The following is a 16,890-nucleotide window of genomic DNA, read 5'->3' as shown; positions in this document are numbered from 1 at the left end:
CAGTGGAGCAAACTTTGATAAATTGAGAGAACTAGTTAGGAAAGACAGCTGTGGCTGAGTTGCTCAGGATCTTCAAAATGGAGAAGATTTGGAATCGCTTTCAGGTCAAGATGCTGAGGAATATATCAAAGTATCACAAGCAATGAGTACAACTGTGGAGGGACATGTTTCAGACCTGGGAGGGAGAATTACCACCTTGGGAAGAATATTGGAAATAAATTAGGGAGCCTACAGGAGCTGAAAAGAAGACTGCTCCACAAGGAAATCCTTGATATAAAAGTTAAAAAGAGTGGCAATAAAGTGAGAACTGTCTGATGTCAGACTGAGTTTGGCTTAGCAAGGAATAGCAAAAGAAACCCCAGAGTTTGACCACTGCAGGTAAAGAGAAGTGGGACTTCTGTGCACAGTAAAATACAAATAATAATTTAGCAAAAGTAGCTCATATTGAACTGTTATTTCCATGTAGTTACTGATTTTCTGGACCAAAATAATGTGGAAAATATCACTTACCAAGATTTCAGGAAAACATGATCTGGAAAAAAATGGGCAACCTTTACTTGCAGAACAACTGGAATCAGGAGAGTCATCGTAAAGTAGGTAACAGGAGACATGAAGGTAGACAGTAGCAGAGCCTATGGAAAGGGATGAGGCTAGACTGGTTACCAATACTGATTTTATTCAATACCTTCTCAGTGACTTGATGAAAATATGAATAGGATCCTGACAAAATGTACTTATATGCAAGGTTTGGAGTCACTGTCAATATACACCCTTTGGGAAGAGCAGCGTCTAAAAGCCCAAATGAGAAAGGGATAAAATATAATAACAAAATGCATAAAAAATTCTTCTAGAAGCTCAGAGCTCACCCATTCATGACAAAGTTGAGAAACACCTTCTTTTACTTGTTGATCAAGGATTGACTGCAAGCCATCCATATGATGTAACCATGAAAAGATAAATGCAGTCCCAGAATTTGTCATTGAAATTATTGCCAGAGAAAGAGTCGTTTAAGCTAAATTAAAATATTTTCACATGTAAACTGAGAAGAAACAAGTTTAAGCTGGAAATTAGAAAGCAGGTCCTTATTGTTAGAACAAGTGCATTTTGGAATATTCTCCAATTGAGTAAGAGAGGCCAAAACCCAATAACTTTTATGTCAGAGCTTCAAGAGTGTATGAAAGAAATTAGAAAATGTGTTTGTTTGCAGTAACAGGGGAATCAACTTAATGGCCCAGAAAGTTCCTCGGAGCCGTGTGTTCTGATCTCCTCTGCAGCAAACGCTGTTGCTGTACAAGAGATTTGAACAGAAATTAAGTGCAGTCCTGTTGAAATTGAAGTGGGAATTTAAGTTCCCCAAGAGTAATTAGCCTTGCTGTGTGTGGTCGGACATGGAAGAGGCATTTAATGGCTGTGAATATCAGTGGGTCTTTAAGTTGTGGAGGAGCTTATAAATTATTGGAATATTCATATACTAATATTCACTTAAGTTCAAGGGATATGTCCTTATGAACAGCACCTATTAATACAGTGCTGGGATATTGGTTTAGCATTCACTTAGGTGACAACTGGTGATGTCTGACTGTCCCTGGCTGTCTCAAGATGTGGAGGAACCAGAAAATAACAGTTTGTCTTTCGTGTAGCAATAGAGAATGTCCTGTTTGTAGAGATAGCTTTGAAAGCACAAACTACTATTGAAATAATCCACTTGTTTGTTAGAATTAGACATGCAACAACATGGCTTTCACACAATAAGATAACAAATATAACAAAAAGGATTTGTCAAGCTCCTTTTCCCTAAATACAGACACACTTTTGAGCAAAACAAATCCATTAAATTGAAGATTGTTCTTAATCTCTAGTCTTCATATCTCAGTTTCAGCATGCAACCTAAACTGTGCTCAGGAAACGTATCTTGAACATCACTCTATGAAACATCTTGAATGTAGGCAGAAGTTTTTTGCCAGCACCAGCACTGAGTGGCTTATGAAATTTGTTGAAAACTGTTGTCTAACAAGATTATAACGTGAAGCACTCAGTGATAGGGCTCTTTCTCTAGACTACTAAAAACATTAAGAATTAATTATGTTAGAGGCATGCCATTGATTGTGGTGTAATTTTCACCACATGTATAATATTTAACTGCACATTTTGTCACAGTGCAATTATAGGAAATGTTTTTCCAAGATGTCTCTCTGTCTATATATACATTGTGGTGGCTCTAATTATTTTCCCCAGTGATAATGTACAACATTCCCAGGGTCCTGTCTTATAAAATATTTGCTGATAGATGGGATACATAAAGAGTAGTATAGTGTAATTTTCTCCCAGTTTTATACTTAGTTGAGAAAGAAGCTTGAAAAAATTGTACGGTCTGCACACATATATTTGTCTCTGCCTTTTCATTTGTATTAGACACATGTCCGGTACTTTGTTTTCAGTGCTATGATGCTCTAAGTCCCTGAGGACACTAAAACAACTGAGTACAATTAACACTGGGAAAATATATAATAATTTGCCTCAAAATGGCCATTGCTATTCAAAGTATGCTGTGCAGTGTGGTTCTTCTCTGAATTTTCACCTGCATTGTATATGTGGATGCAATAATGACGGGCATGCAATTAGTCAGCAGTTGGCAGACACTGCACAAGTCACTGCTCTACACTTAATCTCTTCCTGGAATCTTGGGAGAATAATATTTGCATTGGCTTATAACCAAAAATCATCTTACATACAACTTGATTTTGTATATTTTACCCAATTGTATAATTGTATGGACAAAATGTGTATATATTAAATGGCATATGCTACATGGAATTTTCCCAAGTATAGTATTAACTGTTTTAAAAACCATTTCTCCTGACATATGGTAATATAATGTGGCCAGCACACCTGTCTGGCTGGATAGAAAAACTGCGAAAAAGAAATAAAAAATGACCTGATTCTCCTCTTACTTCCACCTGGCAAATCAAGAGCGATTTCACTGATGTCGTTATTAGACTATTAAAAGTTTAGTGTAAATTGGAGAGGTATCCTGTCTCTCATCTTATCAACATAAGAGTAATCTTCTAATGCACCAAACCTTCCTCCCCCTCTGCCGAAAAAAAAATGTGGGTCACATTTTTTGAAACATGATCTTAGAAAAACTATAAGATTAAGAATTTCTAGCAATACTTTTTCATCGCTGAAAAATGAGACTTTGAATTTCAGTATAGTTACAGTTTGCACAAAATTTTCACTCAAAAGCTTTGGAACAACAGGCTGGTACCGCCTACGTTAGATTAGACCCACTGACCAAGCTCACTGGGAATTCAAATTCTGATCTCCCACCATGGTAAGCATCAAATAAGTCAGAATTAGTCAGTCTCATTGCTTAGGCTTTATGATACTCCATAGCACATCTGAATCAGATCCTTTTCTCAGTCATATTTAGTCCTCAGCTTTATCTTAAGTCCATCTAAATATGCAGGCAAATAAACTGTAATGTAATCAAGTCTGGGTGTACAATGAAAACAAATTTCAGAAGACTTGAGACCTGCAATGCAGAGGTCCATGGAGACTTTTTCATTAGTTTTGGCTGGTTCAGAGTCAAGTCAAGGCACAAGCTGCGTGGTTCATTCTCTCCAGGCATAGATTTACCAAACACGGGGGAAGGCTCCATACATCAACACCATGATCATATTCAGCCCATTTGCCAGTGCTTCCTGGCTGTCTTCTTCACCCAGGAAACCAGTATGAGAGACTAAGTTTTTCTGAGAGTATACAACGCTTCCATGACTATCTAATCTGAGGCAAGTAGTGAGGGTTTTTTAGTGTTCCTATCTATAGAAGAGTTTCATGGGTGGAATCATTCATACTCTTTAGAATTATTTGTTATTATGAAATCAAATTGTAAGGGTTATAAAATTCCAGTAAAAGCTTATAACACAATGTAACATAAGCATTTTCTGAATGTATAAAGGAAATGTATTAAAATCAGGCATAATGGACTATAGTTTTCTACAAAAATTGTGTATGTTAATTTGCTAACTTCCAAATTCAGATTTTTTTTTATAGAAGTGTACTCATTTTAATGTATCATTGCTAGAAAGACAAGAGTAGTCAGGATCAACCCAATGCTGTGGTTCTTAAGTGTCAGCATCCATAGACCACCAATAACAGCAGTTCATGGCTGTTCATAAAGTCATATATTGTTTCTTGTTGTTTTTTTTTTTTAATTTATTTATCAGTCTTAGTTTCAGATATTAAAAGAGTAAATTGATACATTATCAGGTCATAAGATATTTGCTTCAAGCCACTGTACAGGAAGAAGTCTAAATGTAAATAGAGCTAGGAAGGAGAACATTTAAACTAAGCTTCAAAAATGTTTTCTAACTTTGAGGTCTTCAGAGGTTTTTCCCAGGAAAAATAGAATTGCTGAATCCTTGAGACTTTTAAAGTTAATCTAGAGGAGACATTAGAAAGTACAGGAAACAATCGTTCACTGACAGGAAAAGGGCAAGATGGCTTTTTCTTTTCTAATGACTAATTCTGTTATTTTAAGCAGTTCTGCCATCCAAAGGGCTCAAAAACAGCAATCATGATTACTTGCAAGATAATGATACAGGCCCTGTTTTATTTCTTGGTGCTTTGTCTCTAATTAATAGCAAAAAAAAGAAAAAAAGGAGGGGGGAAGTGGATTGAGAAAATGTTGCTTTAATGCTTTATTCATGAAGGACTTTGTGATGATGAGCTTTATGAAGAGCATCCCCTGTGCTTCAGAGACAGATGTTTTCTGTGGCCCTGATTCAATAAAGAATCCTGTTCAGGAAAGTGGTTAGGCCAGAGAATATCCCAACAACCTGAGGATGAGAACATGACAAATTTTCAGAACTAAAAAGGTTTAAAAACGTATGCTTTAATGTGACTTCTTTGAGTGAAGTTCAGCCTCCCTCAGATTACCCAGGGAGGAACTGAAACCAGGTTAACTGTGGGCCTGAATGGATGTACAAGTTTTATAGATCTGTTTTTTCCATTACCTATAAACTGCTCCGAGCCTCAGACTAACTTCAGATCAGATTATTCCAAGCTTGGCAATTATTTCTCCTCATCCAGTTCTAAGTCTCCAGCTTGTGTTTTCCCTGAGACAGAAAGTCAGTGACCAAGTGATATGTGTCAGCAGAGTTTCTTACTTTGTGTTGGCCCTTATGAGTCCAAAATCAAGAGCTGGATGACAAGACAGACTTCTGTGGTGTCATGATAGTTTGTAACTCCAGAACCCATGTATATATACATGGGATCTATACACATATCTATATAGTTTTTACAAAAGGGATTATCAATCTTTTCTTTGCAGTTCTGAAACTTTCAGCTGTGTTGCTGTAGGTAGATAAGGGGAGGAACTCCCCTCCCAACCAGGTCAAAGTAGTTCATCACGATGAGCTTTCCAGCAGATTGTGCCACTGATTGAAAGACCTCATGACACAGGTCTATAGCATAAGACTATGGCCAAGTGAGGAGCAGATGAAACAGCTGAGAGTATAGCATAAGACTATGGCCAAGTGAGGAGCAGATGAAACAGCTGAGAGTCAGACCCTATGAATTTCTGAGTACCTGCTGCTCCTAGTGACTTCTTTGGAGGATGAAAGCAGTCAGCACTAGATGGGTTCATGCCCTCTCCATAGCCTGCTCATTGCATTTTTGTTCTTATCACTGTGGACCATCTAAAACACACAATAATCTGCCCTAAACACATCCCCATTCTACTCCTATTGCCCAGAGCTGATGCACTTACACCTAGCAAGCTGGAAACCTGCTGGTACTGGCCAGTCTTGATGACTGACCTCTATTCTGGTATAAGCTCAGTTAGTTCATATGGGGTCCAGATGGCAATTTTCTCTCCCCCTTCCTTCTTCCCTTCTTCTGATTCTCTGAAGGTCTGGGGTTTTGTATGTCTTTTGCAGTGTCTCCCCACGAGTATTTCACTTCTGTTGGCACTTTCCGTAGCAGTATTAATAATGACATTTCGCTGGCATGGGGCCAACTGTAGAAGTTTATGGAGTAATTTTGTAATAGAGCTGCAAGAGCTTAGCAAAAACCCAGCAGGTGAACAAGCTTTCTCCCTGACTCCTTTAAAATAAAAGCTCTCCCGTACTGCAAGCTTTGCAAAGCCTTTGCACCAGGGTTTCTTGGAGGCAAGATGCGCATATTTTAATGTGACAGGTCTAGGAACCAGCGTTCTCCTGTGGCACTCCCACCTCCAGCTGCAAGGCTGTACCCCTGGTCCCCATCTTGAGCCATGCTCAGTGCAAACATTGAATATAAAATTGCTGCTTTCCCCTTGCCCTCCACCTTCCAGCTGCACATTCCCACCCTGGTTCCCTGCTTGGAGCAATGATTTAATAAATATATCTACAATAATCATCAGCGCCTCTGTCTGCCCTCCCCCTCCCAGCTGCAGTTTCCCACCCTTATTTCTCTTCTGTGCCATGATTAGTACATATGTTTAAAATAAAACTCATCATCTCCTTCTCCCTTCCTCCTCCCAGCTGTGGATGCCTCCCCACCTCCACCTTACCCAGATTTTCAGGCCTGGTTTGTAGGCATATTTTGCAGAAAAACTGAACCTCTGGTGATGCCTCCCCTTCCTGCTGTCTACCATTTCTCCATTGCAAATCCAACTGTGGGCTTTAATATGAAATCAGATCACAGCCCTCAGTTGTACTGACATGAAGACCGTGAATAATCTGAAGAGAGCAAAAAGATTCCTCTTATTTTAACCCTTTTTCAGCTAGTGCCTCTGCCATGAGGGGCAAGATGCTGAATGATGAAGCTGTAATCTGGACTGCACTCCCCTATGTAGGAAACAAAGGCTTTCCTGGTACTTCTTGGTTTGGCTGTATGATGAATCACAGAATAACGAAATAGCTGAGGCTGGCAGGCACCAGCCTGTGCTCCAACCCTGTGCTCCAAGCAGTGTCAGCTGCAGCAGGTTGCTCAGGGTGGTGTCCACTCAGGTTTGAGTATCTCCAAGACAGGATACTTCATGACCAGCCTGGGCAACCTGAAGCAGTGTTCAACTATGCTCATAGTGTATGAGCTTTAGAGCACAAATGTTATGAGGAATGGCTGAGGGAACTGGGGTTGTTTAGTCTGGAGAGGAGAAGGCTCCTTGATTGTCCCATGATTGTAAAAAAATACCCCTGTTGTCAACACCAGCTGTGCAAACAGTTGTTGACCCACAGCATCTGTCCTCTCCCCTCTCAAGACCATGGCATATGGGAGTGAAGAGATATAAGGAGTTTCGCATTGGACAATAGTCCAAAGTGAAGCATGTAGTATCTTCTGAAAAGCCTTGTGAACCTGCTGCCCCAGAGAGTACTTTTTCCTCCTGAATTCATTCAAAGTACACACACAAGCCAACGAAGGGACCTTCTCTTCCCTATACATTGGGCTTTGCAAAGACTCCAGAGGGGTGGTGACCTTTTGGGCTAGACTTGGACCGATAAGAAAGGCTGAAAGCCAGAAAACCCTGTTCAGACTCTGCATCAGTAGCACCCCTTATTAATCCCTACCTGCCTTAACCTGAGAGATGCTGATGGAATGAGTAAAATCAAGTTCCCTGTGGCAGACATTGGGAAGGTGCTCTGCATGATGCAGATGAGTAGGGCAGGCTTAAAGGGACCTTTTGGGGATGCAGCAATCACTTAGTAATAATGCTGGGTCCATAGAAAGTAATTTAGTTTTTGCTCTAGATGTGACTGGAACATTTTGGAAAAGTCCCAGGGGGCTACAGTGTCTACAAATTGGATGAGCTATCTCATGCTAGTGCCTTTTGTGAGCAATCCCACAGAACAAAGAGTAAAGGGCTAAAATGATACAATGGTAGCAATATTGTGCTATAATTATGGTCTGATAATAGTTGGTCTTGATGGTATGCTCCAAACCATACATAGTTCAAGTAAGTTCTTCATCCATGCAGCTTATGTACTGTCATCTGGGATAGGCACCAGCTTTCAGATGTGCTGGAAGCATGATGCCTGGACAGAAACTGAGTGGTACCCCCCGCTGTGTCACATGAAGCAGACCACCAGCTCTGCTGACTTTTCTGGGACTGGGGCCACCATCTCCTTGCCCACTTTGGAGTGGCCAGCACTGCTAATGATGAAAATCCAAGGTTGTTTGCAGGCTGTGTCTAATTGCATTTAATCAGTGCCTTGCAAAGTAAAGGTGGGCTGAAATTCCACACTGCCAGACAGCGTTGGGTGAATTATTATAATTGTTATCCAAAGGAGCTACCTGATAAGAACTAAAAAAAAAAAAAAAGCTTCTGTTCCACAGTGTTTCTAGTTGGCTGGAATAGATCAACATCTCATCTTTCACCTAAATAGGAATCCCTGGACTCCTTCAACTACTCTCATTTCTGAGTCAGTCTCTAGCTGAAACAGCATTCCACAAAGAAGATAAGATTATCCTTGATCAAAACGATGTTTTTATTCTCTACTCTGGCTTGACAAGCTCTGTGGAGGAAGCGGCTGCTGAGAGAGGGAAACAAGAAAAGCCAATGTTGCACTACCTTGGGACCACTCCACCTTCTGGAATGGAGAGAGCTGGAAGAGCTCTGCATCTTGCAGAAATGTGCACTCTGCTTCACTGACCTCCGCTGGCCTTACCTCACCTCTCCCTTAACATGTTTTTAGCATACTGTTCTCCAGGCCCTTAACCTGTGCAACAAAGAGTGGTTTAGTGCACCGGCTCATGCAAAAAGCCCAGAGAGAAACTCCCTCTAACATTACAGTTTTCACCACGAGAGAGACCTTTGGGCCTATGGTCCAAGCATAGCAGTAGAAAAAACACTCAGTGGCTGCAGAAAGCTTCAGGTCGGGGTACTCACAATGTATTGAAAACTCACCAAATACTCATTAATCAGAAGCATGGAGCCTTTTTTTGATGACCAGACCAGTGACATCTGGTAGAAATACTCAAGGTCCCTTAGTATTTGTTATTTGTCAGCAATTTGTAGCTGGAACAGTAACACCTGCAATAGCTAAGGATGGAGTGCAGATCGTGTTATGACCTCCTGTATTGTTTCATCCAAAGCCCATCAAAGCTGGGAGGGAGTCTTTGGCTTCAGCTGTCTTTCAGTCAGGCATTAATCTAATGAACCATAACTATCTCAGACAAATTCCTTTTTATATCAAACTGCCCTCTGAAACTGCCTTCTTTTTTTATTTTCATTGCTTCATCAAAATGCATCCAGCTGTTTCTGTGCTTGTATCAGTACAATTTGCCCCAGACATTCCAATGGGAAATTATATTCATATATAAGCCAGTAACAGCTGAATCCATTTTCTTCAAACTCCCCTTATTTTAAATCTAATGGAAATTTAGAGCATGTTATTTGCTTGTCCTAACTTAATTAGCTCAGTAATTTTAAGATTATTAGCACTGGGCTTTTCTACTTCTGCTCAACATGTTTTGAATTCCATCTTACTGCTCATAGAAAAATGTTGTTACACAATGGGTTATGTTAAATTGTAAATGTCCAGCAAACTTTAAACACATATTAGGCTAGTACAATGCAAAAAGAAAGCAGCAGTGATCTCTTCACTACTCCCAGCTGCTATCAGCCACATGACATGATAATAATAATAATAGCTTGCATTTCTGTAGAATATTTAGCTTCAGGAAAAGACTTGAAGGATGTTGGGCTGCTCTCGAGTAATTTATGAATTCCATATGTTTATAAGTGTCTTTAAATACCATGAAGGATTTACAGTATGGAAATGTGTTTGGTGCTAGGAGGTGCTGACTGTCCATGGGCAAGGAGGAACATAACTGCATTTAGGACATGCTGCAAATGCCATCTGCTTTGATGTCATATATCTGTGCAATTGTGGGGCTTATCAAACTCTGCCCACCTGGGACAATGTATCCCAAGCAGGATGCAGAAGAAAACCAAAACTCCAGGACACTGAGTCAAAACAGCTTCTGAAGGAAGGAACGGGATTAAAAGGAACACACTTGCAGGGAAAACTAATGAAGAAATGAAACTGAAGTGCTCTGCTGAAGGGTGACAAACTTCTAGGTAAGACAGATGTATTAAACCTGCTACTTTCAAAATCTTTTATTTTTTTAAAGAAAGAAATTCTTCACTGTGAGGGTTGTGAGGCACTGGAACAGGTTGCCCAGAGAAGCTGTGGCTGCCCCATCCCTGGAAGTGTTCAAGGCCAGGTTGGATGGGGCTTGGACCAACCTGGTCTAGTGGAAGGTGTCCCTGCCTATGGCAGTGGCATTAGAATTAGATGATCTTTAAGGTCCCTTCCAACCCAAACCATTCAATGATTCTGTGACTTTGTTCTATAGGGTTAAACTGTGCTATGGTGTTAAGAAGGCTTCCAGAGAAGTGACTATTCAGTCTAAAAGGGACTTGCAGTATGAGGCTGACAATCCAGGATCTAGTCTAAGGTCAGGAAAACTAGAGTCTTCCTCTCAGGGAGGGATAAGGTGCCCTCTGAGGGACCAGAGTATTGGGCAGAGGAGCAATTTATCCTGTAAAGACCATCCAAGATAGGGCCAAGGGTGAGGGGCTGGAAACGGCATCCTCCATTCACGTGGTCAGTCTTTCATGACATTGAAAGTTCATGGCATACATGGATGTATTGCTTGAAGCAAGAAAATACTTTATTTTTTTACATTTTCAGTCAGCATGTTTCACTTTTCCTGTTCCCAAAGGAAAACATTCTGCTTTGCTAAAGTGCCCAAACCACCTCAGTTAACATTCATGTACATCTCCAGATGTTGTGGAGAGTGCTGTAGCTTGTGTGTTGCAGATCGATGTTCTCCACTGTGGGTACGGGTACATGACCAAAATTCCTTTTAGTCCCCTGTATTTGGCTCTGGGGTCCATTGTCTCCTATGGGTCACCATAAGACCTGCTTGGAGGGGGAACTTTCCTGTTGTGGGGAATATAGTCTGGCCAAGGGGGACCTGTAGCTAGGTGGAAAGAGATCATGGGCCACCTGAGTGAAAAACTTTCATAATGGAAAGTGCTGCTGTTGTGAAAGCAGAATAGAGCTGGGCTGACTCAAAAAAAAAGGTCAGTTTGGTCAGTTCAATAGACCAAAATGCACTGAAAATGCTGAAACAATTTAAAATTACTATTTTTTTCTTTTGCAGTTTCAGTGATGAAGAACTAAAGTGTTTCATGACATAAAAATCCTTTGAAAGATCATTTAAACAGAATCAAAATAACCAGCCCTACTTAAAAACAAGTTTCTTTGGATTATACTGCAGACAATATAGTAGGGTCATGTGTAATCCACCAGACCACAGCACATCCCAGGAAAGTCATTAAGTCCGAATCCTGTTTCCGTGGAAGTCAATAGCAAAACTCCCACTGATTTTGCTAGAGCAGAAGTTCATTTCTTGGATGCAGTTTTTACATTCCTGTAAGGGTGAACAAAACTCTCTGTTTTAACCATGAAGAAGCAGGACCACACCAGCACACGCAAAGATTTTCTGTGAAACTTCCATTGCCAAATGAAAGAAATAGCCATGTAGTTTAGCATGCTCATGACTCTTGTTCAAAGGGCATTCCACGGTTAACATGTGAAAGCAGATGGAATAAGCAGGTTCATCTCCTGTGAAGTGTTCATTATAATTCCATTTTTAAACTATTCCAGACAAAAGAATTCTTATATTCTTCTGTATTTAATTTCTTAGGCTCCTGTGAAACCTAAAGAGAACTTTTCATAGAACAGAGTGTTCTGTAGAAGACAGCGGAATAGTGTTTTCCTTGTTCTGAGTAAATGGTCAGCCTAAATTTACCATTAAACAATATTTGATGCAAAAAAGAAAGGCAGGATTTCAGCAAAATCCTAAGTATTTAAATAACAGACTTCTCTGACACTATCTGCGTGCTTAAACCCATACTTCAGTGTTTGCATTTATCTGAGTTTTCCCTTCCAAGGTTATGAAATTACAGGGAAAGCATTGCTATTGCTTAGACCTTTTTAAACAATAATGATAATGATAATTCTATTATTAATAATATTTAGAATTAACTCTTATTAATAATAAATTGATAACAAAAGAAGTTGTAGTAAATAAACATAAACAAAAATAAACAAAAAGCGGTAGAAGTCAGTGATTTTTGCTGAAAAAAACCAGATTTTTATTTTCTTGTGATTTTCTTGTGATATATTTTCTTGTAGAAAGAAATTTCTAGCAATGTTTTATCTCTGTTTTGGAACGGTAATAATCCTACCTCTTAGAATTTTAGCTAAATTCCAGAACATCACTGTCCCACCAAGTTTTCTTATTTTTATCATGGCCATGGAGTAAACTGAGCTTTCTACACAGTACACTTTTTCTGAAGAAAGTGTGAGTAATGAATCGTCTGCCTTGGCATGAAAAGTTTGGATAGTTCAAGTTTCATACAAGGGTTTTTCCAGCCCTGTTTGGTAGTACTCTGGAGGTGTGAAGGGCTGACTAGAGCTGATTGAAATGGTGTACAAACCTCCTTCTGGTCTTTGTACATACACAGTGAATTCTATCCAAAACTAATTTCCTTAAGCCACAGGTATTAGAACAGAAATCAAATACTTTGATTTTAAAATATGTTCATATCTCTAGCACAAAAAACCCTTTCTAAATGAAAGCTTAAAGAAAATGAGATATTGCCATTCACATTTTTCAGCCTACTGTCTTCAACATGCAGTGCAGCACTTGAGGAAGCATGTGCTGAAATTACCTTAATTAGCTAGGAGTCAAATGTTTAAAACAACAGGGATGTCTTTCTGAAGTGGTGCTGCCAATATGATACTCCACTCAAAAATGTCAAGAGCTTTTTCTTTTCCTGGACGTCATGCCAGCAAATCTCATAAGAGTGCAATGGGGAGTGTCTTAGCATTTGCCAACACTTCTAAAATTGCTAGAGGAGTAGACAGCAACAGACTCAGAGGTAGTACACATAGTGCCCAAGAAAACAGCCGTGCTTTCTTTCTTCTGCATTTACAAAACTGGTGTGTTGTGCTTTGAGGTACACTGAAAATTATTAAGGAAAGAATAATGGAGGTCCAAGGGGACGTAAGCATGTAAAGGAATAAGTTCTTACACTTTCCTTTTATAACTAAAATCTGGGAGACTTCAGAGTCAACAGTGAAGCAAGTCTCCCATTCTATCCTAGCTTCTGCTCTCCCACTGCTCTTGAGTTCATGTGAGCCAGTAATTAAATTATCTCTTCACCTTTCTCTCAATCCTTATAGATTATTGCACTGTCATTCTCGTCAGCTCCCTCTATGCCAAATCTGCCCCTGCTCAGAAACGCTTACTAGTTCCAAACGCCCTCATAATGTATGTGCTGAGACAGGGGGAACCTGAGTCTCAAACAAGTATTTTACACCTTAGAGTGACCTTTCAAGGTCTTGAATCTCCATCCCTCCATCACAACCTAAGCTCTACAGGGTGCCCAAGATATAGAATTGCCATCATGCACTTCTCACAGATAAAAAAAATGGCTTAAGTGAAAAAAAAAAAGCCCCAAACCTCTACATTTTCAAGACCGAAATCCACTTGTATTGAGCATCAGCTTTCTGTAGGAGTAAAAAAAGCCACCCCACCCCTTTAGACGGACAGCAACCTCCTTTCCTGTCTCTTCCATGATTTGTTTTGATTTGAGCACTGACCTTCAAAGGCCACAACTTAAAATGGCACTTACGATGTTTCATTGAGTTTACTATAGTTTCTGAGCTTCCTTGTTCAAAGACCTATATGATACCTTATTTCATTTAAGTCCTGAATGAAAGCAAGCATTCAGGAGTAACTGATTTGCCTTCAGTTTACCTACCACAGTTCCTGAGATCTCAGCATACAGAGCTCTACTTCATCTGACACCCTGTCATTCTTTACAGATATCTGGGTATGAAATACTGCACTGGAGGGCAATGAAGAGCTGAAGTACTGTTGTCTTATCTTCTTAACCATCCATTTACTTGTAAAAGTTAATTTGGGTGGGACTGTGTTATGGGAGGGGGAAGGAAAGAAAATTTAACCTTTGTATAAGAAGCATCAGAGCTTACCTATGCATCCTCTTGAAAATCTGAAATAAAGATTGTTGTTGTGTAGAATATACACCAAGTGTGGTATCAAGGCTGTGATGTAAGGTGAAGGGGAGATGCCTCATCCCATGCTGCACTATGGGACTGCTGGAATAAAATGGTGGAAGAGAAAAGGGGGAAAACAAACACACAAACAAAAAAATGAGAGAAATTCAGAAAGTAATACAATTTCAGCAACTAAAGTATTCTGATACTAGACAGTGCAATGCTGTTGTAGAAGAGAGCAAAAGAGAGATGTAGATGTGGAGATAAGGAAAACAGGATGGGGGTGATAGATAGCAAACCCTGGAGATTATCTGGTGTAAGACTCAAGTCCAATGGCATAGAGAGATACATTCCCAGCTACCATTTAGGTAACAGCAAAAAATATCACCTATCATTTTGTTTCTTTTGACAAAATACTGTGTGAATAGACTCCTGGTCCAGGAGTGCAGAGGTCTGGCTGCCTCAACACCCTGTTCCTGCCCCAGCTTCCCCTTGTAGAATTCATCCTTCACTGGGGTGGAGGCAGACAGAGCTGAAAACACACAGAATCTCTGAAGTGATGCTCAAATGCCAAAGACAACAGCTTCTTAGACAATGTGGAGAGAACTGGCCGTCGTCACAGGTTTGAGATCTGAAGGTTATGTGCTTAGTGTGTTCCCCTGTGCTCATGGTCTGTGGATACTCCTTACACATCTTTAAATTTCATTTTCTTACTGACAACTTGTATATGTGTTGTGCATGTGGAATGTTTAAAAGAGCACTAGAAAAAAAAAAAAAAAACCCCAAACAAAAAAGAAAGCCTTGCAGGTAAAGTCAAGGTTATGTTCTTGTTCAATTAGGGATGCCTCCAGTTCAACTCGTGCCATCTCCTTCCGGAGTCTGGTACACCTCTCTCCTGGGTTTGATATGTTCAGGGTGCAGAGAGGGCACTGAGGCACCAGTGAAGTTTTTTTTTTTCCTAAAACTGATCTATTGCTTGCTAAGTCGATCCATCTCCAGGGGGATACTGCTACTAGTCAGTCCTCTAAAACTCCATGGATTAGCAACAGATGTTTTCTCAGTTGTACAATGTAAAGCTTTTTTTCTTCTTCTGAAGGAAGCGACATATTTTTCTGGACTTGGTACAGTCTGCAATAGTTTGGGTATGGTCTTCATCCACAATAGCTTTGGTAACAACAAATATAATATAAGACAAAAATCTTGCCTTTAGTTATTTAAGAGAAACCTGACTCCACTCCCAAGGCAATACAACTCTGGCCAAAGGAAGTTCAATTGGCTTCTTCTTTCTCTGAAAAACAGACCACACAATTGTGGTGGATGAAAGAGTAGCCAAAAAATTAAGAGATCATTTTCAGATAAATATAATTTTTTTCAAATACAGTATTTTTTTCCCAGTCCTCCCACTCTTGCAATATGAACTACTGCATATGCTTCATGAAATGACCATCTACTGCTCAGTTGTTTATTTTTGTAATCACTGGATTTTATTTCATTTGTTTGCCTTTTGACCCTGTTTTGATTATGGAGGGTTTTAATGATCAAGGGATCTTTAGATTAAAGTCTCTTTAATGCAATATGGTTTCTATAGAAAATTGGAGGAATTTCACTGACAGTATTGACACGCTGGTTTACTCCCACAATCAGACAAGTACTGAAGTTACTACCAAGGGATTTTGATTCCTCTGCTACCTTTCCTCCTGACACTGTGTTTTTATCAGATCACTTTGTTTAATTCATTTAAAGCTTGAAACCCAATCTTGTGGTTTATTTTAGATTTTTTTAAATCTACCAACTTGGATTTTTCCAGTAACTTCATAGCTGAGCCAGATTTGTTGACCCCTGTAGCTGCTTTCTCTTAAACAATGCACATCTGAGCAACATGTTAGACTTGAAATTCCACCAAGTATATTTTATTTCTGAAACATCCTTGTATTCTAAATCGCTCAGTGATTTGAAAGTCAATGGAATTAAGCTCAGGAGAAATGAGAGAACTAGATTTACTGTTAATTTGATATTTGGAAGTGACATTTCATTCTGCATGTAGATGCTGAAAAAGCTGCCAAAACCAGACTTTGCTAAAATATCATAATTACTGGTTCCTCTAATCCCCAAATACAACATTGTTTGATGAAAACAATATACTCTTCAGTCCCTTCACTCCACCATCTATTGTTTTATAGCAGTTATATATAAAAGGAAATGTCTGACTTTTTCAAATGGAGTAGTTGGGTCAATATCTGATTAATTTCTTCTGCCTCTGCATTATCAGTCTTGATTTAAACAGCGGTTCATTGTGTTTTGATTATCTCATGTTTTCACCAATCAACTCCTTTTGCTTTGGTCTTTTCTCTATCAAAATGAACCTCACTTTTTTCTTCTGTAAGGACTTCTGTAGTTGTTATGCCACTGTGCTCTGAAAGTGATCCTTGTCGTGTTTGGATTCCTGAGAGGACCCATGGGCTGGTTGGTGCCTGAGGCATGCCTGGGTGTAGATGACTATGGCCAGACATAGCATCTTGGTTGGAAATCATTCTAGGCTGAGAAGTCCAATGGACCACTCCCTCCGTGAAGAGCCTCGGTGCTGACAACACTGTGTGACATGAGCTCCTGCCCAAGATGAAAATTGGTTCCAATTGACTTCTGTGAGAGATTAGTAAAGGTAGATAAAGGTATATGTTCTCTTTCTCTGTAGAAGTAACAATAAGCAAAATATAGATAATACAAAATGTCAGGCAGCCTATCAAGTGGCACAATGTAGCTAACCCTTGATGGGTATGCTGTGCATGGGACATGGCTCCCTGAGTTCAAT

Source organism: Strigops habroptila, chromosome 1, assembly GCF_004027225.2.
Source record: "Strigops habroptila isolate Jane chromosome 1, bStrHab1.2.pri, whole genome shotgun sequence".
NCBI lineage: Eukaryota > Metazoa > Chordata > Aves > Psittaciformes > Psittacidae > Strigops > Strigops habroptila.
The sequence above is the reverse complement of the archived record's forward strand: the minus strand, read 5'-3'. Positions refer to the sequence as shown.